Raw genomic sequence first — 24,778 nt, 5'->3', positions numbered from 1 at the left:
TAACTTACAATTTCGTAGGCAACCACAACTCCAAAAGTCAACTCAGGCAACTGAGTGAGCAGAGAGACAGTGCGAGACAGGGAACTGTATAGCAATCTCCTGACCCACAGACTCGGAGCCATGGTACAAACTCGACAACTCATGAGTCCTTGATGACTCATGGGATGCTGCGCGTGTCAGTCAAGGATGCAAATCAGCCGGCTATTTTTGAACCTGTAGCAGTCAAGTGAGTGAAGTCTCTCGAGCTCGGAGTAAAGCATATCCACAACAAAAGCCATTCTTTCACTTCTGAAATAACATTCAATTTTGTGCACATAGCCTAGCTAGGCCTACTGTAGGTTTGGTGTATACTGTACGTGTAGTATGTTAAAATGCAATTAGGTCGAGCAAACAGTTCAAAACTGTTGCCTCGGCTCGCTTATAGATCAATAATTACCTAAGTGACTCGCACAACCCGGATCAGTCTAGTGGGTGACTCAGAATAACACAAATCCTTAAAAGAAATTGAGTTTGCCAGCTCTAGTGCGTGCGTGCGCGTGCGTGCGTGCGGGTGTGTTTGTGTGTAAGTGGCAGCTTAGCTCTCCCACGTCAGTTGCTATCTGCTTTCCTGGAGATCCCAGGGGGTCTTGCTGGCTTCCCGGGGTTGTCCTGACTGGGCTGACATTTGGAAGACTGGTCTGTGATGGCCTGTAGGGCTTTTCTGTGCAGCAGCAGTCAAAGCTACTGTCCGTCTCTGCTTTGCTGCTCTCTACCTCGCCTTTTTTTTTGGTCCTTTGTCTCGGAAGATTTAGTCTCTAGTTGTCACACCTTTTTCTCTCTGTCCCTTTTCTTTGTCCCCCCCTTCCTACTCTGTAATCATCTGGTTCCATCTCTGTCTCATTTTCACTTTCAGTCCCTCTTGCTCTCTTTCTCTCCATCCATTATCTTTCCTTTTCTCACATACTGTCACTGAACGCCTGTCCCTCCCTTTGTGTCTGTGGGGTCACTTTACTGGGCCAACCGCCATGAGGAGCCCGCCTGCCACGGCTATTTAATGGTGGGTGGCGAGGAAGGAGAGCACAAGACCAACCAGGGTGACCCCCCATTAGGCTCCACTGTGTAGTCAGAGGGAGGACTGAAGGCTATTACGTACCAGACTGACGAATAAACGTCACAAAAAGGCAAAATAATTGCCTGCAAATATTGAGCATCAAAACTATTAATACTGGCAGTGATGGAAATGTGCGCCAGCTATTCTACCATGTCGGTGGGACAGTTTGAGGTAATTCTGGGACAACTATGTAGTCGGGGCACTGATTTAGTTTGGTGGTTTAATAAGGAGGAGGGTGGGGGGTGTGGCCTTGACCAGCTGACATCCTTCGCTTGTTTGCAAGACATGTCATCCCTCTTTCTCATGGGCGAGCCAAATTCTCTGGGCGGGCAAAGCAGAGAGAAGGGAGGTAACCTCGCTCCTTATGACCTCATAAGGGGAAGATTCCAGATCGGCCCATCTGAGCTTTTATTTTCTCAAAAAGCAGAGCAGGATACCCAGGGCTCGGTTTACGCCTATCGCCATTTCTAGCCACTGGAGGACCATAGGCCGGCTGGGGGAACTCAATGTTAAACCTCAAAGTGAAATTTTCATGCCATGGGACCTTTAAAGTTAGGAGGTTTATGTCATCATGGTTACAACAAACACATTTAGGGGTAGAGAATGATAGTGGTCCTGCTTTAAACAAACAAACATTGATTGTGCGACTCTAATGTCTAACATCACCTGACTTCCCCCTGTGCGCTCTCATTGAGGCATACAGTCAAGGCGTGTTGGAGCATTCCCGCTTTAGATTTCCATCAAACAAAGGATCAAACGAATGAACGAACTAACTGTGCGTGCATTAAAAAGGCTCTAACACTGAACTTTTGTACAAAATGTTTCATCACAGTCGCCTATGCAACTCAAAGTAAAAGCTCTTCTGATACAGGCAATATGAGAGGTATAATGTCATTCATCAGTTACACAGGCATTTCAGTGTGTTGGAGATTCTTAAACATGCAATACATTGTATACAAAAAAAGGGAAGCATTGTGTAGTCATGCTTTTATCAGCTGCTTCATTCACGCTTACACATCAGTGGCTCATCTATTGGCTGCTTGGCTTGCAGCTGACTTAGTCACGTTCATGCAGGTGTACAGGGGGAGACATATATAACCCGTCACTGAGAAGTTAAACTGAAGGACCTGGTACCTGATTGAAAACCTCCCACTCTCTTATTGTCTGGAGTATATCACACAGAGCCAACTACAACAACTGTATGAAGTGGTTCCATCCAAAAGTGTGTGTGTGCCTCAACAAGAAAGTAGAGAATGGCTTCACAAACAACTTTTTACCCTGTTTCTTTCTAGGTCTTTAGCCTTCCCAGTGGTGTTCCAATCTATAATTACTGACTCTATTTGATTCTAATCGCTGGTCTGAAAAGACAGATACCACATGCCCTTTTAAGCCCTCCCACAAAGACCTAGGAAGGTGCAAAGCTACATTTCTCCCAATTATCTAGTCAGGATCGACTGGCTGGGTGCAGAAATTTCCAGAGTGTGTTTGCCAATATGCTGTGTCGATTAGATTTTCTCCTAGGTGAGTAATCAGAGTCTGGGAGACGTTAAGAAAGGGAAAGATGAAGGGAAAGGTAATTACAGCTTTTTGGGAGGTTTGCAGCTACTCCAAGGTGCCTCTCAGTAAGAAAAGAGATTAGACAAAAACAGATAGCTGATACATGCATGTGAAAACGCACACGCACATTCAAGCGCATGGTACTCTCAGCTGTACACAGACAAAAAGAGAGAAAGCTGAGAGGAGAAAGCTAAACAATATGACTGATGACAACCGTGTTTCTTCTCTAATTTATTTGAGCACATTTCAGCAGCTTGCATGGCAGAACCATTGTGTTAAGAATGTTATTTAGCATTGGATTTCTTCTCCAAGCATACTGGTAATGACTTGGCACTTCCAAAGTTTGAAAAAGTTTTATATGTGATAATCACTTTGAGTGGAAATGTGAATCACAGTAGCAAAAGTTATAAATAAACATGAAAGCAGTGTTAGAAAATGGACATTTAATGCTTGGATAGATTTTTCACAGAATATCAACAACAACAAAAAAGAAGAGTAAAACTATCAGAACAAACTATTCTTTCACTCACGAAAGCTTGACTGATCTGCCTTTGTGTTCTTGATTGATCATAAATCGGGGCGTAACAAGGAGGCAGGAGGAGACAAAGCAAGGCTCATTCTGACACTTGGCTGCTCCGTTTGCCCTTGTAAAAGCCTGACACCTCCTTAATCCCCACAACCGTCTCCTCCTCCACACCCCCCATCTCAGCTGGCCAAGGTTGGCTAGCAGACAGGCCTGTCACCCAGTCAGAGATCTGGGACCTGTCCAAGCCCTGTCCAGATGTAGGCACCAGAATTCACACAGAGCGTCCGTCCCCCGGGCATGTTCACTTACCTCCCGAGACAAATCCTCAGACAACGTCCTTGGCCCAGGTGCATTTGATGTCTAATTTAAAGAAACAGTTAGGCTACAAATGAAACCTGAGTCGTTCTATAATTAATCCCATGTTGGTCCATTTACGTTTATAGGACCAACACAATCAACAAAAACTGAGCCTGTGCACAATTTCTTAAAAGAACAATCTGTTGCAGCTTTTAAAAAACCCATGCTGCTTTAAGTACCCATTCAATTTGTCCAAACATCAAGTGCAGAGAACAAGAGATGTTTTGTAGGAAAACAACTATACTGTGGGACCACAAGAGCAATATTACTTCAATATCTCCTACAGTATAGTTTTCTTACTGACAACAATCTGTACATACGGTACAGACTGCTTCGAAAATGTGTTTGTATGCATCACAATAAGCAGCCTTCACATCATAAATGTAAAAAAAAAAAAGTTCTGAAATAAACTTTTTACACAGCCATACGGGCAGATGGAAGTGGGTGGTGTGCCCTTTGAATTTCATTTATTCTAAACATTTACTATTTAATGGATATACCAGTGTTCTTTCAGACAGATACATTTCTTTATATATTCATAGAGTAGGAATACTGTATACTGTGTGGAACACGGTGGAGACATGTCCATCAATGTGGGGGTGGTAGCAGATGCCGATTCTTTTAAAGATGTTACGGACAACATCACATGTTTTCCACATCAGAAGCCATCTAGACTTTTATTGTAGTGTCTGCTATCGCCGTAAGCATTTAATAATACTCAATACGGAGGTTTTTTGATTCAAAATTCAAGTCGCTCTTATCGTATCATAGGGCAGAACTTTGATTGCAAATAAAGTGGATCAGAGGATCGTAAACCTAGTTTAAAATAGAGTAGTAGGACTGATAGAAAAATAGATAACATGGAGATAATCTCCTTTACTAAGACGGATGGTTTGTGTACAAAGAATTTGGGCTTTACTTGTAATTATTTTTAAGGCATATAACTTAATGATCCTTTTTTACTTTTGCGCTTTTGTACACTAATAAAAGTATCCATTTTCTCAGACAAATATGAGGGATAATCATACTGGAAACGCTGACTAACTGATCTCCTGCAAGTGTGGATCTTTCCACTTGAGTTGAACAAAAAAAGAAGATCTATCTACAAATTATATCAAACACGCACATATACACTCTACAGTAATGTCTAATAATCTTGAGAGAGGGGTTAATGAAAACACACACACACACACAGTAAATGACTCACTCTGTGTTCATTAGCAAGGAAAGAAAAGAGGCAGGACCAGTGCAGGTAGAATAGTGAATGAGTAGCATCAGTAAATGTACATGTTTACTTAATGATTACATTTGTTAAATGCAACACTTCATTAGTCTTTGGACATCAAGTATGAAATGCAGCACGCACACACACACACACACACACACACACACACACACACACACCACCCACACACCCACCCACACCCACACACACACACACACACCACACACACACACACACAAACACCACACACACACACACACCACACACACACACACACACACACACACACACACACCACACACCACCCACACACACCACACACACAAACACACACCACACCACACACACACACAACACACACACACACCACCCTTATCAGCTTTTCGTTAATTAAAGGCCAGCAATACATTTTCCACCTTATTGCCCTCCACAAGAGTGAGACACTTCTGGAGTATACACTCAATAGCAATCACTTAATATCTTATCACAAGTGGTGTGTGTGTGGGTGTGGTCCGTGTGTGTGTGTGTGTGTGTGTGTGTGTGTGTGTGTGTGTAAAAAGTGTGTGTTTGTGTTATTGGTTCACCTTCAGTCTGTCTACCTGCTCCTTTATATTCCTGCCAGACTGAGCCTTTCCCAGCATACACTGGGCAGAAGCAAAAAAGGAAACAAAAATCTGGAAGGGTCACACGTCTATCGAAGAAATGTACTAACAACCCAAGTCATGCTAGCAGGTCTGTGAGCATGTACTTGGGATCTGTGGCAGCCTGCCGGATCCATACCGGAAGCACTGGATGGGCACTGCAAGGGGCACGGGCACAAGGGGTTAGGGTTAGGGATGGGGTTTCCGCAGTAGAGTCATTGAGTAGTGACAGGCATAGGGGTGCTTTGAACTAAATGCTAATGTTTCCAGTGACGATGCTAACATACTGATGCTATGCAGGTATAATATTTACCATGCTCTCCATGAAACAGTAGTTTAGCTTGTTAGCATAGAACAAGTGCAGCTTAGGCTAGTCTTGCATTGCTAGACCTATCTCCACAGGGCTGCGGAGTAAGGTCTGGCTCTACCACACATGAAGTACATTCCAGGACAGGAGAAATCGTCACAGGCAGCGCTAAGCTCCGGACGCAGAGATGGTGGCTCTGCAAAAGGGTCTCAGGAAGGTACTTGTTTTGGTGAAACCTTAGCACCCCGCAAAAGAAAATGCCACATACAATATTACATGAAGTTAATTGTTCCAACAATACAGTAATATGAGCTATATAAATTAGCTGGCTACATGGTTCAATGTTTACTCTTACCAGTGTATCGCTGTGTTTATTTTGTTCGTGGAAAATCCCCGCCAATCGTTCCCAAAACATCTCAGTAAGGAAATGCCGTAAACATATTTTTTGTAAATCTTTACAATCATTCCTCTAAAGAACCAAGCAGACCTGCCTTGTTGCTGGCTGATGGCAAGGTTGTTATGAGGGGAATGTGAATGTTTTTACCACATTGATAACAATCCAGCCAATAGTGAACTTAATGGTGACACGAGAAAAGAATCAGAGAGATCACAGAATGTATTATTCTTCATCTTTTGGGCACTGTGGAAATCTGTAACAAATGTAATAAAAATCCTCCCAACAGCTGTTGAGATATTTTAGTCTGGGCCAAAGTGGTGGACTGACCAACTGGACGGACCATCCAGCCAATAGGAGAGGGGCCATTCATTACCTGGTTTTCACCAGTTGGTGTATGTGTTTTTATTTTGTTTTGTTTTTACAGACTTAAGCTTTAAGAAGTATTAGTCTCTACATAAATCTATCCATGGCTGACAAATACAATAGGTGCATTAAGGCATACTTTGCTAAAAGCAAACTGTATTACTCAGTCCCTTCAGGATTTTGTGATGTCACGATGGCGCCAATTCATCCGAATTCAACCAATCCCCGTGACTTTGGTGCGACGCGCAATTTTTAACTTTTTCCGCAAATTTGACGAATAACCGGAGTTTCCCGCGACTTCAACCAATCCCAGGAGTCCCACATGCCAGACTTTGTATCAGTATGTGACTCTGAGAGCCAATGACCAAGCAAGAGTGAGAACGGGTTAACGTCACACGTATGTGGCCGTCTTCATTTCCTTGTTTCTGACGAGACATGTGTGACTCATGGTGTGACTCCAACATCCCATGTATATATGTACGTTTTGTACAGCAAAAGGCAGCGCAAAACATGTCAGACCGTCCTGCCAACCTGTACACATTTTAACATCAATGTACGCTGTAACGTTTTTCAATCTGATGTCTGAAGAGGCTGCTGTTTCAATCTTGTCGGCTCTCTGCAGCGGGCGGTGCTGCTCAGTTGCCCCCCCGCGACGCACGCGCGCACGCGCACACACACACACACACACACACACACACACACACACACACCACCCAACCACACACACACACACACACACACACACCACACACACACACACACACACACACACACACACACACACACACACACACCACACACACACACACACACACACACCCACACACACACAGTTGTGTAAGGAAAACCGGAGATGAGACGTACAGGATGGACCTAAATTGAGGACAGCAACGCTCGTTATTGTAAGGCAATGATAAGTTAAAGTCCAATAAGTCCTTTATCAAACCGCATGAATGTGACAGACAAACTGTCAAATTTGATTAATTCACTGAATTATTATTTTTTGTCTTGAATCCATCCATCCAAACATTTGCAGCATCCTGAGGCTTTTTGGTAAGGTTTCTAGGGAAACTCAGCCTAGAGTCATTTAATTCTCCCCAAAACAAGTTTCCTTTTTATTTTTAAAGAACTATAAAAAAAAATAAAAAAAATAAACCGCAACTTTTTTTGTGTGCAATTTTCTCTGTCTCCCGCAACTTCATTGCAACAAACATACAAAAGATATCGCAACTTTTATCACAATTTATTACATTAAACTCTAGCAACATCTGGCATTTCGGGCCGCAACAACAATCTCAAAAAAAGTTAGCGAAATCCTGGAGGGACTGATTACTATCTAGAACACACTCAGTCCAGACACCAGTCCCAGCACCATAATGAGGGCACAGCAGCGAGACAGAGTGTGTGAAATCTGACCGTGAAGGTTAGGCCAATATATCAACACACGCTGGGGGTCTGACGGGTCTCCGAGCACTTTCCTTTGGTTTATTTTCCCTTCTTTTTCAACACCTTCCTCTGCACCTCTGCTGGCTGTCTGACCTGGCCTGCAGGAGTTTGGAAGTGACAGACTACAAGCTTGTCTTGTGTCAAAGTGCACTGTGACGAAGGGAAATAATGGCCACCAGGACACACATGAATGCACACAAGAACAAGAGTACGCACATACCCCGTGAAAGAAGGAAAGGTACACTGTTGAAGTCGATAAGGGATGAATTTGCCTTCAGCTTGTTACACTCTTCTCATTTGAATCCTAGTTTCTCAATCCCACCTCCTATTTCTGATTTTGTAGCTCTACAAAATTATTTAAAAATAATAAATTACCATGTTTTTGTCTGACTTAAAAAAGAGGGGTAAAAGAATGGACGCACATTGGGATATACCTTAATTAAAGTGTCTAAATCTAGAAATGTTGATCAACAGATCTGATCAAATACACAGTGTAAAGCACGGCTTGTACAAAAATATTTTGGCATTTTCTACATATTGCTAATATTAACCAGATTATTCTACAATTAAATATTTCTCCTTCAAGTCTCCTACACCTTAACGTCCCAACAGTAGCACCTGTATCCTAGCAACAAAATCAAGTAGGCTCAGAGAGTCTGCGTCTCTCTGTACTCATGTGGAGCAAAGGGTTAAACTACTGAAAACAGACTTTATACAAATAGCAAATTCAATGTAAATATGAGGTATAGTGGAATCATACATGTTATGAAAAATGTATGCACTGGTCACCATACAAACGTCTGTTTTTAAATGCTAAGTGTAGAGAAGCAGGAAATGTAAATATAAGCGTTTTGTCATCACCGTTCCTTTCAACGAAATGACTTTGCATTCAGCAGATCCAAGAGGTGAGTAACCAAGCTATGAATCATTACTTACGATTATAAAAAAAAAGGACTGTTCGGGGAATGATTGGGCGTTAAATGCTGGACTGTCATTATGCAAAGAGAAAAAGGGAACATAAAAAACAGCGAGAAAAACTTTGATTTGTTTATAAATAATTTATATGTAAATTATAACTGGCAAATGCTAAATCATTTTAATGAAAAAGGTAATAAATATTTCAGCAAGATGTTCTTTTCAGATGTCCTTTCATATGATAATTGCTTGAGTTAAGGTTGTTTGGAGTCAATGTTACATAAGGTTTGTTTTTTTTCTTTTTGTTTTTTTAATAGAGCATGTTAAGTAAATTTGATTTAAAGGGATTTTTTTTTAATCTGTGTACTATTATCCATAAGCATTGCCTGAAGAGAAAAAAATAAGTTTTTTTGCCGTGACCCAGTTCAACCTGAAGGTTATCTCAGCAACCATAAGTTATAAAAGCGAATGAAGTCAGAGCTCCAGAAACCCTTTCCTCTCCTGATCGAAGTAGGCTGGAAGAGATAGGAAGGGGAATATGGAAAATGCTGAACTTTCTTAACATTACTTGAATTTTCAAATTATATTTTTTAACCATATAATGGACCTTATTACTACCCTTCGGATTTGTTCTTAAAAGGAGAATTACGACCAGTTTTTATGTTAATCTTGATCGCTATAAATATGCGAGTACAATACAATATATGAGTGCTTTCGATTGAGAAAAACCCCAACCAGAAACGGTGGAAGCAACACCGAGTACCTGCAGTTACGTGTACAAGCTTCCACTGAGCTAAAACAGCGGTTATCAAGCAAAGTTTTAGAGTGCCTTTGTGCCTCTTAACACACAAAGCAATTAATGTCTGTACAACATGAACAGGGCCCTTACGTAACATCCATCCATCCATCCATCCATCTTCATCCGCTTATCCGGTATCGGGTCGCGGGGGCAGCAGCTCAGTAGGGGACCCCAAACTTCCCTTTCCCGAGCCACATCAACCAGCTCCGACTGGGGATCCCAGGCGTTCCCAGGCCAGGTTGGAGATGTAATCTCTCCACCTAGTCCTGGGTCTTCCCCGAGGCCTCCTCCCAGCTGGAGTGCCTGAACACCTCCCTAGGGAGGCGCCCAGGAGGCACCTTACCAGATGCCCGAACCACCTCAACTGGCTCCTTTCGACGCGAAGGAGCAGCGGCTCTACTCCCGAGCTCCTCTCGGATGACTGAGCTTCTCACCCTATCTCTAAGGGAGACGCCAGCCACCCTCCTGAGGAAACCATTTTCGGCGCTTGTACCCTGTACCCTTAGTAACATCAAGATGCATTTTCAAGTCAGACATTGTTTTAATTCACCTACCCTGTCTTGTTCTTGCCGGTGGGTAGCTTGGTTAGCAAAAATTACCTATTTTTGTGGAGGAAATAAACTACAATTTGTCACCGCGAAGACATGGAGGACACCCACTACACCCCCCGTCGGGGGTTTTCAACCGAAAGTACTCGCATATTTATAGCAATCAAGATTAACATAAAAATTGGCCGGAATTCTCCTTTAAGTGGCACCTACAAATAAAGTAAGGAATTTCTGGAACTCACCAATTTTCTCTTAGGTACGAAGAAGATTTTGAGTGGTCCAGAGTGGTGAAAAAGCTGCAAGACATTCCGACATTGACTCCTGGAGAATCCGACACTGGAAGAAACAGAAGGATGAGCTGACGAGATTAGCCAACAGGAGCAGAGCACGGCTACCTAGCTGGAGGTAGGAGGAAAAGAGTTAGTTTATTTAAAACAATTATACTTATCAAACAGATGAAATTAGAAATCAAAGCCTGCCTCTAATAAAAGCCTGCTTCAAATAAAAGCCTGGTACCTTCTGCAGTTCAAGTAAATAAAGGCCCCGGCTTTTATTTTAGGAATTACGGTAGTTGGGTCATTTTCTCAAAGGCTTCTATGCCATCAGACTTCTTTTGGAGCCAGTAGAATGTCCCCCTAGAGGTAATTAGATATGATGCCGGTTTAAGGCACTTCTTTTCTTCCATGCAAGTTTGTTCTGTTTAATAATTATTGAAAACATAGTAAATACTGTTTGTGTTTTATTTCTGTTTAAATTTAGGCTATTATGGCTATTTAAAATATATGTCTGGTTCTATATGGCCGGAATTCGTTGACGCCATGTTGGCCGTCAACAAAACAGTTATGAAAACCGTGCAGGTAACCTTATGGTAATTTTTTGGGTGTCAACCATCAGGGCTTGACAATAACCAGCCTGGGGCAGGTGGCTGAAAAAGCTTAATGTTAAGCCTTGACCATGCTAATGAACAAATCTCACTAGCATGCGCCTTTTCTTGGGCAGTTTGCATTCATCAGGCTGAAACGAGCAATTTTGTTTGTCCAGAGTTTGGTGAATCCGACTTGGAATCGCACACTTCAGCAAACCTCACCATAAAACAAGAGAGGATTACAACAAGAATACAAAATTGTTCTTGCATGAGGCCCATTGGTTTAGGAAATCTAGAAACCAACTGAATTTGTTAAACAACCAGGTTTGTGAAAGGAGATCTGCTACTGAGGAGTGACATTTTAAAGCATATGGCACCTCTTTAAGTCTGTGGAAAAGAACAGCCGGTGGAAGGTTCTCTCTCTAGACTCCATCAGTGAGCAACAGAGCGACTGTTGAATATTCACAACATTATTCATGACAGCATAAGGTATCCATTGGGATGTGAGAGGGGGCAGGTCACGGCATTATGCATACTCACCTAACTGAGAATTCTTTCAGATAGCAGCCCACAAGGGATTTCTGTAAGAAAGCCCAAAACTCTGAGCCTCCATGTTGTGTCAAGAGGTCAATGCTTCGTTGACCCCGGCAGGTGGGAGGCTGCTGGGAGCCAATCAAAGGCCAATCAAATCAATTCCACCTGGCCAAGACTAGGGTCAAAGGTCCTGTATGTATATGTGTGTGTGTGTGTGTGTATATGTGTGTGGGTGTGTCAAGATCTGGTCACACAAATTGAGGGCAGTTGACTCATTGTAATCCACTCAGAAAAAGCCCATCAGCTGTTTTTTTATTTGCTTGTTAGCGTTCAGTCCAGTCAGTGGTTTGTTCTTTCGATATAAGGTTCAGATGATTTTGTTTTGTCCCAAAGAATCAACCTCTACAGCCCACCCCCCACTTTCACTTTGTCTGAGTCAAAACAAGAGACTAATTGGTGCATTAACACAGCCTGAAGCCTGAAATGAAGCGAGGCGGGTAGTACAGTCTCAGAGGTACATGAGAATTAGAAGAGAGAAAAGAGTTGATGAGAGAAACAAAGAGGGAAGCAGAGATAAGAAGAGAGACAAAAATCAGAGAGAAAAAATGGGGACTCAAACAAAAAACAAACATGATAGGGAAGCAAACAAGCCTTGATGAAAGACACAGCCTGCCTTCTCGCTTGTACAATCACTTGTGAGTGCATGTGTTGAATTGTTATACTCGCCGGATACAAATTGCAGCACAGAGCGAGCGTCTGAGCTGGGATCAGACAACCACAGAGATGAGGGGGAGGCCAGAGCAGCAGTGGCACCACACCTGGCAGGAAGCTCGCGCCTCTGAAATACCAGACTCTCACACTGAGCCTTGTTTGTTTGTCTGCTTTTCTATTTTCATCCTCTATTCACCATCACAACACTCTTTTCTCTTTTCTCCTTAGCCAAAAGCTGAAATATCCCATCCTTTCTGTTTTTTCCCCACTCTCTCTCTTTCTGGGGCCACCAGGGACTTTCTCTCCATTTGTCTTTAAGTTACTTTGTTTCACACATAAAAGTGACAAAGATTGTGAAGGACAGATTGTGTTTCATAATGAAGCAGATCAGATGCATCAGCTGTAGTATTAATATTCTGTCCTATAGCCCCTGTGCCTGTACTTCATACAGTAGGACACACATTGTAAGTTGTGTTTAAAGTGCAAGGCAAGTTAGTGAAGTGATGTTAGAAAAAAGAGCAAAGGCCTGTCATACATCAGTCTTCTGTCTGATTTCTGCTTGCGTTGGTGTGCAATCAGCTTATTTTCGCAAAAAATTTGACTCTTCAGTCCCCTTGATTTAATTCTAATTCAAAAGTCATTGTGACACAACAATACTGATAAACAGCTCACTACCAAACCACTGTCTATAACTTAGTGTTGACCTTTATGAGTGCACCAGTAAACGTACAGTATCAACATATTTTTCCATCTTGATCCACACTATTTTAGGCTTTTACCCTTAAAAAAACAAAGTTGGTCAAACACTTATGCAAGACTAGCAACTTTTCATGAACATGGTAAAACAGAGCAAAGTTTAGGATGATCCAATAACCTCATTCACTAAATCTTAAATTTCATAAGCAGTTTAAGAGGTGACACAGAACGTGTCAGTCTCGTTTCCTTAATGCAGAGTAGGACAAACCTCCACCTCAGTCCCTCAGGAGTTTCTAAGATGCCAGTTTGAGGGCATCCTGGCAGCTGGCATCTCTGCAACTGTCTTGCATCGTCTGGCATTCACCTGGCCTGCAACAGCTGGGGGGGGGGGGCAGACTGACAGTCATAGACAGCAAGGATCAAAGAGAAGTAAAGATGGAGGGACAGAGCCCATCTGTCAACCTCAGCAGTCAGATCCTGTTTAGTGCTGTACACTGGCCGGTTGTGGAATAAGTATTTTAATATTTTACTTTAAAGATCTAGTATGTAGGATTTAGGACGATCTATTGGCAGAAATAGAAAATAATATTTATCAGTGTGTTTTCATTGGTGTTATTAAAACAAAAAAGCCATTTATATCTACATATGGAGCCCAGAATGGACAAACCTTTCTCTGATTTAAGACAGGACCATTTACCAATTTTGTGTTAGCCACTTTAGTTCTCTGTAGAAGTTTCAGTACAATACTTCCTTACTGTACTTTGTTAAATTCTTTCACTGACAGTGGCAGCCGGCTCGAGTCTTACGGTTTCCTGGTGGGTTTTCATTAGCGGTGTAGGATTCAGAAAATGTCACGATTCTATTCCGTTTTTTAGGCTCACGATTCCATTAACAATATCAATTTGATTCAAAAGCGATTCTCCTTTCTCCATTCAAAAAACAGTATGCAAATGTAGTTACTTTTTCCATGTATGTATGTATGTATGTATGTATGTATGTATGTATGTATGTATGTATGTATGTATGTATGTATGTATGTACGTACTGTCATTGTTCTTAGCCATTCCCTGTTTGCTGATTGAACCGCCAGATATTTGGCTGTAGAAAACCCAACACTATACCACAAACCCAGAAGTAGAACTGAAGGAAGATGAAAATTGAGCTTAAGTACGTAGGAGGGCGGAGCCAGGCTATGAGAACGGTCCATTTGGTGTGGAATGTGTTTTTTTGTACATCTATTACGTACAAATAACTATAGCACACTAAGCGGGGAGAAATATAAAAAAGCCTAATAGGGGCTCTTTAATTATGTTCAGTAAATGTTATTGTGTGTTTGGTATAGTGTTGCAGCGTAGCCTTGATGTGCATTTGTGCCTTGAAATTACCTTGCCATCATTTTCACTTTTCATACTCCGCTTCCTTTGATGTGGAGACATTAATTTCAGATGGCTGTGCTAAATGCAATTTGCATGAGTGATCAGTCTTGTTAGGCCGCTGTGTTCTCGCTCGTGCTCCGTCGGGCTTGTCCTGTGTTTGTGGGTGAGCACAACAGCGGTTCTCTGGTGATCAGTGACAGTCTTGTACAATGGGGTGAGATCAGAGGTACACTGAAACTTTGTTGATGTTAGGAAAATCAATGTCAAACTTAGATAATACAATAGTTTTATAAGATCTTAAAGGAATAGTTTGACGTTTTGGGAAATATGCTCATGTGCTTTCTGGCGGAAGGTTAGATGAGAACATCGACACTGCTCTCATATCTGTACGATAATGTGGAGTAACAGACTCACTTGCTGGTGCAGGAAACACACGTGTCACTTTACATGAAAAGGTATAGTTTTTATGTATGTGTTCAGGGTATATGCATGTCTTTGCAGTCCCTCAGGTACTGTATCGCGCATTGATGTAGTAGCCATCCACTATGCCTGCAGAGATACTGCGGCCCTATCGTGCTCCCTAATAACTGTCTGCTCTGGTCTACCTGGTCTGCCCGTCGTATCTATGTCGCATGGATGTATGACAGCCCTGAAGCTGTGCACTGCCACCATCATTGCGCACTTGACATCTTTATGTATTTATGACTCTATTAAAAAGCTGCACAAGGACAAGGGGGTGGGTGTGCTACCATTCTTCCCTGTCCCCTTTTCTCTCAGTCATTAGCTCCGATTTATGTAACTACCCAGAGATGGAAAATAGATAAATGTATGGTTCATATAAAAACGAGTTGGGATATTTGAAGGAAATATAGAAATGTTCCGTCTTTCGTCATTTTTAGATGACATGCATGTCATTTATCACTAACATTTAATGTATAATGCCCTGAATTATTGCAGGCTGGACTCACAGTATCAGTAAAATGATTTGATGTTTTAAAAGAATAATTGCCATTCTGTGTGCCACACAAAGCATAGATTAAGTACCTGCTCTCCACTCAAATGTTAAAAAGCCTGATATGTAACTGTCTCAAAGGCTAAAAGAAAAGGCTGTTCTACAGATTCAAAGAGGCTGGTTAACTGAGAACGATGACCTTTTCACACCAGTGCTAGTATAAATATAATGTGAGTCCATCTTTGTGCTTGTATGTCTTTTGCTTTTGCTATTCTGAGTTCAATAGGCCCATTTCACCTGTGCCCTTGCAATCATCACCTCCATTCATAAGAAAGTGACAGTCGTTCTGTGAGCTCTCTCTCTCTATACAGTCATCTTACTGCTCAGTCAGTCCAAATGCTTTTTAAAAAAAAACATAACAATCATCAGGCTGCAGCATCATATACATCAGTACATTTACTGTACTTAAATATGTCAGTCTTTGTTCAAGATTGCAAATACCCTAGTTTCATGTAACATAACACTTTGAGGAAGCAGAGGCCGTCTACATTTACTTCTGTTCCAGAAAGGCTCACAGCTGCTTAATTTGACAGAAAGGGGGATTTGTAAACTTCAAAAAACATGAAATATCAAGTAAAGCACACAAATTTGTACTTTATGTACACAATGTTCCAGAGAACGGGTATCTACAACTACCAATTAGAGACAGACCTATGTCTACTCTAAAATGTGAAAAACAGTTGCACGTCAGCTAAAAAAAAAAAAAAAAAAGTCTGAAAAGGTACAACTCAAGGGCCAGAAACAAACGTATTTAAGTTGCAAATACTGTATTAAATGTTTCACTAAATTTCTCAAGACCATTCAGAACAGCCCAGCAAGTGTAAGCATTATGAAAGTGACTGTAAGGAAAATCCGTGGAGGTTATAACCGCCTATCCACCAGTGTGCCCATTATGTCCGACAAAATGTAGAGCCACATTTCGCAAATTAGTGACTGAATTCGGGCCGTTACGGTACACCAAACCCAAGGTTCGGTTTGTATTATAATTTCTGACCCACGATTCGATACAAACCTCTATTCTTTTCTTTCCCCCCACTTTGCAACACAGTTATACAACAGATACCTTATTTATTGATATTGATTGATTTCATTATCAAATCGATCCAACACCAAAGATTCTTTGGTATCTTAAAATAATGTTTCCAAAATGGTTTCAGTGGTTCATTAACTTGTTGGAATGAGACATAAGAATAATGGTAACATTAACGGACAATTACACTCCAAACCCGTAGGGAGAACGAAGAGGAAAAGTGCTTTGGTGCCTACTGTAAAAGGTGCTGGTTGACAAGTAGCTAATGCTAATGTAAATTTTTTGGTGGGTAACATAAGATTACGACACCGTTCAACACGCTACGTTATTTTTAGTGTGATTGTTTTGACCACGGTTCAAACTCGGGGCTAACCCACAAATTCATCAGTAACGTTAAACGTATAGACAGACAAATAATCTGATGGTAATTTAGCTATCTAGGACACCTCTGTCTCCTGCCTCAGTCTCCCGACGCTGCAAGGCTTCAGTCGGGATGAGTGCTAACAACAGCCCCGGGGACACATCCATTCCACAGTCAGCCCCCAGCCAGCTAGCAACCATTCACTATCATTACAGCCACGGCCCGGGGACACATCCACAGTCAGCCCCCAGCCAGCTAGCAACCATTCACTATCATTACAGCCACGGCCCGGGGACACATCCACAGTCAGCCCCCAGCCAGCTAGCACCCTTCACTATCATTACAGCCACGGCCCGGGGACACATCCACAGTCACCCCCCAGCCAGCTAGCAGCCAGCCCGGTCAGCACTTAACTCCGGTGCAAAGGATGCTAACTGCAGTTTACTGAGTCGTCAAGAAACAGACCCAGGCACCCGAGTCAGAACAGTGGTCTCTCGTAACGTTAGACCTCCGTTAGCTTTACCGGTGTACCCCCACCCCCCCTTTGCTTTTAGCCGTCTTTACAGTTAGCTAAATTTACTAGACAAAACAAGAACAAGGCACCAAAAGGACTAACACTAATGGTAATTTAAAGATGTGGTGGCACTGGATCTGGCCGAGAAGGAAGGAGTGTGTTGCTATTCTGTCTTTTCACTCAGCGGCATAGGTTCTTGGAGCTGAGTGTCGCAATTTCATTTTTCATATCGTTATTGCCCTAGACTGAATTGATGCAATTTACTGTACTTATGTAAAAAACCTAATCTCCTAAAGATTTAGTAATCTGAGGTGTTCAAAGCATGTGTAATACCTCATTTTAACAGCTTCTTTGCCATAGGTTTAATCTTTTTCAGTGTGCATAAGATAAAAAAGACTCAAACTGCCATGAGCTTGAGAAAGAAGCTCCTAACACCCAATCAACTAAAAGAAAGTATTGCAAGTGTGTATAGTTTATGGAAGAACCTCTTAGCTGTAAAGGCTCATGTTGCAGTAGAATGTCATCTTTATCCCCATTTGCAATATTTATGTTGGATGTTAGAAAAGACAATGCAGACTGAGGTAGAGGACTGCTGTTTAGCAGGCAGTGACCACTAGAAGTTCAAACACATACTGTACAGTCACATCAAATAAACAAAAATCCCCATAACAACAGACATTGATGACATACAGTACAGTCACACAAACAACCACAATATTCTCTGGAGAACATAAACAGAAGCTATTTAAAAGCCGTGATATTGACTACATTACCCAGGACTGAGAGGCCCAAGGGACTCACTGAAGAGCTGTTTCAAAGCCCTGCTAGTCTTGCTTTGCCAAACCTATCTCCACAGTGGTGTCAGCACTGGAGAATAGTCTGGTTACACCGCTTAGCTATTCCAGGAATGGAAAATAAAAACACTGGCTTTTATCTAAACCAATCACAACCATCCTGGGCGGGTACTAAGCCCTGGATGCAGCAATGGTGCCGTTGGATGTCAGGCTTTATTCCAGTACTGCATATCCGGTGAACTAGACTAAAATTATTTACTTGTAATCAGATCACTAAGATCGGATTTTAATACCAGATGGAAACGCGGCCACAGGCAATGTATCATTTAGACTCATAGCCTGCTTAGTCAAGCAACGAAAAAGACGTTGGCTATGATACGTACACACTTTCACTCACGCACACAGGGTTTGGGTTTTCCACTGCAGACATACTGTACATGCTTCTACCCCTAATTCTCTACTCACAGACAAATTAAAGACATTGATTGCACTCTTTGTACTTCAACTTTGTATTGATTTGGCTCAGCTGTCTGAAATTACCTCCAGCCTCCATACCTCACACAGACACCCACCCAAACTCACAGGACCAAATTAATTGACTAATGCCAAGTTTACCTACAGAGACCGTGTAGCACTGTCACAGCCTTGGATCAACACCTGCGCGCGCGCACGCGCACACACACACACACACACACACACACACACACACACACACACACACACACACACACACACACACACACACACACACACACACACACACACACACACACACACACACACACACACACACACACACACACACACACACACACACACACACACACACACACACACACACACACACCCCCCTTTGAGGCATACAATCCCTTACGTCACCTGTTGATTCATCACAATACATCAATCTGTTGTGCCTCTCACACACAGACACACACAGACACACACACCCCTTGGGTGGGGCTCAGGTGATGAAGGGAAAAGAAGGTTGATGAGTCTAAACCACCTCAAGAAATTACCTCTTTCCTCTCTGCTTTATATTCCGTTTGTGTCACTCCTTTCACATGCCTTTTCCCCGTAAAGCTCCAGATGTGATAAATGAGTCACTTTCTCCATGCGCGCTAGTCTTAAATCATATGCGCCTTTTTTCCAACAGCGGCATCTAAAACACCCTTCTCTTACATGAGGAGAGAATATGGTCTCCAAGGACGGAAACAAACTCTTTTCTCTTCATGTCAAATATTGTGTGTGCTTGAACTGGACTTCTTCACATTAACTAGCAGTATCCCCAGGCTGAAAACACAGTGTCCTTGTAGAAGTGTGGGTTGGACCCTAGGATGGGAAAGTGTGAAGTGGAGAGTGTGGTTTGAAGTGATTAGATCTTTGTCCAATAGCCTCAGGCTGCACCCCGATGGAGACCGTAGAGGAAGAGGATGGGAATAAAAGGGAGCAGGTTGGTGATGATAGTTAAAGCTCAATTAAGCAAGCTCTCTGAAATTAACACTGAATCTAATAATGGTTGTGTACGCTGTTCCCACTGATAGACAACACCCGAGTCTGAAGTTTTCGGAAAAAAAGACTCCAGTTGGATACCCACATTTCTCAGCTTCTGCTGGATATGTACAGTAAGTAATGTAAGACAAAGATGTGCTAACGTGTAGGTCATGTAGAACTTCATAAATTGATTAGTATATAGGGGTGCATTACAGTATATATTGTCTTAAAATTATTATTAGGGCTGCACAATATGAGGAAATGATCTAATTGCAATTATTTTGACTGATATTGCAATTGCAATATGATTCTGATATAAGAGGGGATGATCATTCCTGGAACATTATTTTCATTTTCATTGAAAAAAATTGAAATCTAAAAAAATGAAAATTATTTATAGTGTGAATTTTTCGAGGATCTGTACTAAATAAAGATTTTTTCTTTAGTTGTAAGATAGGTTTGTAGGACAGAATTTGTAGGCCAGGATGTTTCTGCAGCACCACAATACTTCATTCTGAATGCTTTGACACATATTTTGCCTTTAATAAATATGGGGGCCCCAGCTATTCCTCACAGGTAGCTATCCCCCAACTTTATATTGAATATGTTTAAAAATATCAAAATTAATATCGCTCTCGCAATATTCATAATTGAAATCACAATATCACATTTTGTCAATATCGCGTAACCCTGGTAGTATACTGTTACAAAGATAAGGTTATTTGTTTAAAAGCAATTAAAATAATTAAACCCGTCTTTAAGAAAAAATACACTACTTTTTGTGGTAATGACAATCAGAGAAGAGAAGGTATTTAATGATGCTGAATGACAGCTAAGACAATGATTAGTTATGTCATTAGTCAGCCCACCACATTCTGCAAAAAATTGAAATTAATTATCCAATCAAAACCAAGAATTCTCCTACTCTCAACTGTGAGAGACGTTTTTCAGGATCCCAGCAGAACTACAGTATGTTCCACCTACAGTATCTTATTGGCTGCTTAAAAATGATGTCAGTCAACAGTTCAGTTGTAACGGACAGCTGTTAATGCGTCCTTTTTTCTCTCATTTGCAAGGAAGAGTGTACAGATGACATAGAAACAAGGATTAAATGTGAAGGAGAAGATGACGATTGGGAAAATTAGAGGCATAGACGGTCAGAGGGAACTGAAACAGATAAAAGGGGATGCTACATTTGCAGTGATGCGTTTTAGGAAGTGAAATACCCTTAATGGAGTACCATATCACAAAAGAAACATATTTAAGTAAAGATGCATAGAAAGAAGAAAAGTAATGGTCTGCTAAACACCTTTTTGTCCATCACATTTAGTACTTGTAGTACAAGTAGCATCTGTCTTGGCAACACAGCGAGAGTGAGGAGAAGGGAGTATTTTGGGGGAAAGCTTGGTCTCTAGCCTAATAAAGAGGGAAGAATAGGTGAGAGACAGAACACCCACAGTCAGCACCTCTCCCCATTCTCCTGGGGCCGTGTGCCATTGATCTCCCTGCAAGCAGTGCTTCTACTGGTTCAGGCGAGAGCACAAGGGGAGCAGGCACACAGACTAATCGAACGGCCAAATGAAAATTGAGAGGCAATTTAGGGAGCCAATAGCACAGAGGATTCTTTATGAAATAGGAGTCTGGAGTGTGTGCTTGTGTGGATGTGGTAGTGTGGAGAAGAAAGTATGGAGTAAAAAAAAAAAAAAAAAAGAAACAGAGAGGGAAGAGACAGAGATCAATTCCACACATTAGAGTCTTGGACGAGATCAGCATCTCTCCTGGTAGAGACAGCTCCCATTCCCTCCTACCCCTCATCTTTTCCTCTCTTCTTTTTTATTTTTCTCAGCGTTTCCTGTCACTCTCCTTTCTTTCTGATGACAATACCTGCACCTGCAGTGGGCTGCCTTAGGGCATGAAGTCTCCATTACTCCATGTTACGAGCTGGTACAGTGGTATAATGGTTTATACCTCATCACTTAGAAGAGAGCGGGTGACTCTTTATTTCTCTGCAATGGCATTTCACATTTGTCATTAGGTCTCATGTGCGGTACCAAATTCAGTTCTTCCAAGTAGTTTCAGGCATTGCAAGCTTGGCAGTGTCTGTAAAATTATAAGGTGTCCTTGCTTGTGACACTGTATGCAATGATTTGTGACACTAATAGGAGAGAGACAGGAAATCTGTGATCATCAACAAAAGATAGGCAGATTTTGTTTCAGACTGAGCCAGGCTAGCTGTTCCCCCATATTCAGTCTTTGTGCTCAGCTAAGTAAGCAGGCTGTTAGTGGAGGCTTTATATTTACAATACACACATGAAAGTAGTATCAATCTCCTCATCTAAATCTCAGCAAGAAAGCGAAGGAGCTTATTTCCAAATATGTCTAAATTGTCTTCAAGATAGTTCTCTTTTCTGTTTTACATCACTGTAAAAAATACCTTTAGATTTTGTTTCACAAAGTTATGACATTTTATAGACTTAGTTATTTACCAATTAGATTAAGAAAAACATTTTTTTTGAAGGGATTGCTCAATGCTTGGCATAAACCCATACCCCGTATTATTTGTCAGACTTGTACTTGTTTCAGTTACACGACAGGATTCCCCTCTTTCACTCACTTTGTAGAGTGTCCCCTGTAACTATAACATAATACATGTACAAGTGTAAGAATACACTGAAAAGACTAGCGGCTCTTAACTGGCTGCTCTGTCACTTTCTTTGACCTCTGACCCTCCTCACAGTACGGAGTGAGCATGGGCATGAAAAAGGTGTGTCACCTATACCATTACTGTGTACAGGATAGGGCTGCACAATATACAATTTTTTTCCGAATGGCAATATACATGACGGGAAAGAAACGGAGATCTTTTGTGTTAGTTGGAAGAAAATATCAGTAGAATACACTGCAACCTATAATAATAATAATAATAATAATAATAATAATAATAATACAATTTTAATGTTCTTAGTGCTACCTTTCATATTCATTGTAACAATGTTATATTCAATTTGTTCATTAAAAGAAAGTTGTATATTTATCGTTTAGTTAGATCGTTATCGCAATATTCAACAATGGTATTGCATGTCGCACATTTCCTCATATCGTGCAGCCATGTAGTACAGTATGCAGCACAGCTCACTGAGTCACCAGGATGTACCGAGTCCAACGGTTCTCTCTAACCAAGAAAGGTTGCATTCTTCAGCCATGCCTCCCTGCCTGCTGGCAATTACAGCTCTACTGGCTGAATCAGTAGAGTAATTTGCTTACACAAGTGCTCTCTACTCTGCTTTGAAGTCAAACTGCCCTACCATTTCCCTCCGGCATCAGACCAGCACGCTCACATTTCAACCCAGTCGATGTAAATGATCATCTTCCTTTGCTCTATTATAGCACCAAGCTCTGAAGTTCTTTGGACTCAGGTGTAGTATTTGTAATACTCACAGGACCTGCATTGTGTCCAACAGACTAGAACCTCTTATTATCGATATACCAACAGGGACAGAAAGTCACAATAGTGTATCTTTAACCACTCTTTGTTTTAAGCTTAAATGAAACTTGCTTTTAAACTGCCATGAAATCACTAAATTCTACTCAACACTAACAATATCCTTTGTATGGGCGGATCTGAGATCAACCAAACAGACCACGAACTGGGATGGTAGCTCTGATGCATGTTCATAGATTGGATTTGCAAGGCCACCCAGAGCCATCCGTTGCGTACGAAAATTGGCGGTCTGACAATTAATTGATTATGATCAATCAACCAACCAGACAAACGACCAGGATAACTGATTAGCTGGGTGTTAATTACTTAAACACACACACACACACACACACACACACACACACACACACACACACACACACACACACACACACACACACACACACACACACACACACACACACACACACACACACACACACACACACACACACACACACACACACACACACACACACACACACACACACACCTGACATCCTCCATTCCGTTTCCCCCAGTGTGTGGTATATGACATTTGCCAGCAATTCATTTAGTCAATTAATCAAATGTCAGTCTGGGAAAATCAAATGGCAGGTGTTTGCTGATAAAAAAAAAGGGATCACTTACGGCAAAAAATTTACATTTGCATAACAAGTAGGAGCTGGAGAACATAGAGACAGGGATTGTCCAAGACATTTCTGGGACTATATTTCTCTGCATACCATCCATTCTACCTTAATTCTTTCACAACTCCTCAAAGGATATTGATCAGAGTTTGAAATACAGGTGTGTGTTCATCCTGCAGGATGGGATTTAACAGTGATGCCTTTTTTCTCTCCCTCCTCTTTAAGGGGGTGTTGGCCCACAGTGGTAGGCCCATTGCAACACCGGGTCCTCCATCCATATTCAGTTAAGCTCTCCTCTGGGTGGGAGCAGTGTGCCAGCAGAGAGAGGAGAGCAGTACCATGCCTCAGAGAACGTGTGTGTTGTGTGGCTCCATATTCAGAGAGGGCTGCCTCTCTTTGGCTTTATCAGAAACTATTTTCCAGACAGTCATGCACACACTTGGACATAAATGCTTGAAAGCAAGACTGTTTGGTTACATATTCCCAAAAACGTTGTTTTTTTAAATTTATGTTCAAGGGGTGGTTCAGAATTTTGGACATAAGACCTTATTTCAAAGTTAGCCATTGTGTTTTTTTTTTATCAGTGGAGACAATTTAAAACTTTTCATCCTTACAGTTGCAGAGTTCGCTGGTGCTAGGCTAGCATAAGTTAATAGTATCTGCTAGCCTTCTTACCCACTCCACAGTACACCAAAAGGCAAATAAATTATAACGCCAGACTATCGATGTAGAGGTCTGTTGATAGAATAATGTTAGAAATAAAACTACCCTTGCATCTCAATGATTGCATTAAATTTTGAGGGATTAATTTCTCAGCAGCAGCGGAATTTTAAAAAGTAAAACAGAGAAGCGCACTATAGTTGGGACACTCAGCAAGCTAGTAGTAGCCTTGTACCTTGTTATTGAAGCATTGGATTGACTACACAGTTTCTGCGTAGTTGCATGATACATCCATGCACACAGTATAAATGGTCCAATCCAACTGTTAAATGCGAACAACTGTTATATTAAAAATATAATATAGAAACTATATTACTGTGAAACAAAGTTCTTTACCCTGGACAGACTTACGCTCACTTTGTAATTTGTATGTGTGTGTGTGTGTGTGTGTGT

General features: G+C 41.5%; 1 long non-coding RNA gene across 1 annotated transcript in view; it reads right to left on the bottom strand.

Moving 5' to 3' along the window:
• The window catches only part of LOC116702536 (uncharacterized), a 63,400-nt gene that overhangs the window by 2,218 nt on the left and 36,404 nt on the right, over positions 1-24,778 (bottom strand). The window contains exon 2 of the long non-coding RNA XR_004335187.1: positions 10,414-10,507. This is a non-coding gene — a long non-coding RNA (uncharacterized LOC116702536). The remainder of the gene's footprint in view (positions 1-10,413; positions 10,508-24,778) is intronic.

The sequence above is a fragment of the Etheostoma spectabile genome, chromosome 15 (assembly GCF_008692095.1).
Source record: "Etheostoma spectabile isolate EspeVRDwgs_2016 chromosome 15, UIUC_Espe_1.0, whole genome shotgun sequence".
In the NCBI taxonomy this organism is placed as follows: Eukaryota; Metazoa; Chordata; class Actinopteri; order Perciformes; family Percidae; genus Etheostoma; species Etheostoma spectabile.
This window is presented reverse-complemented; position numbering and strand designations above follow the sequence as displayed.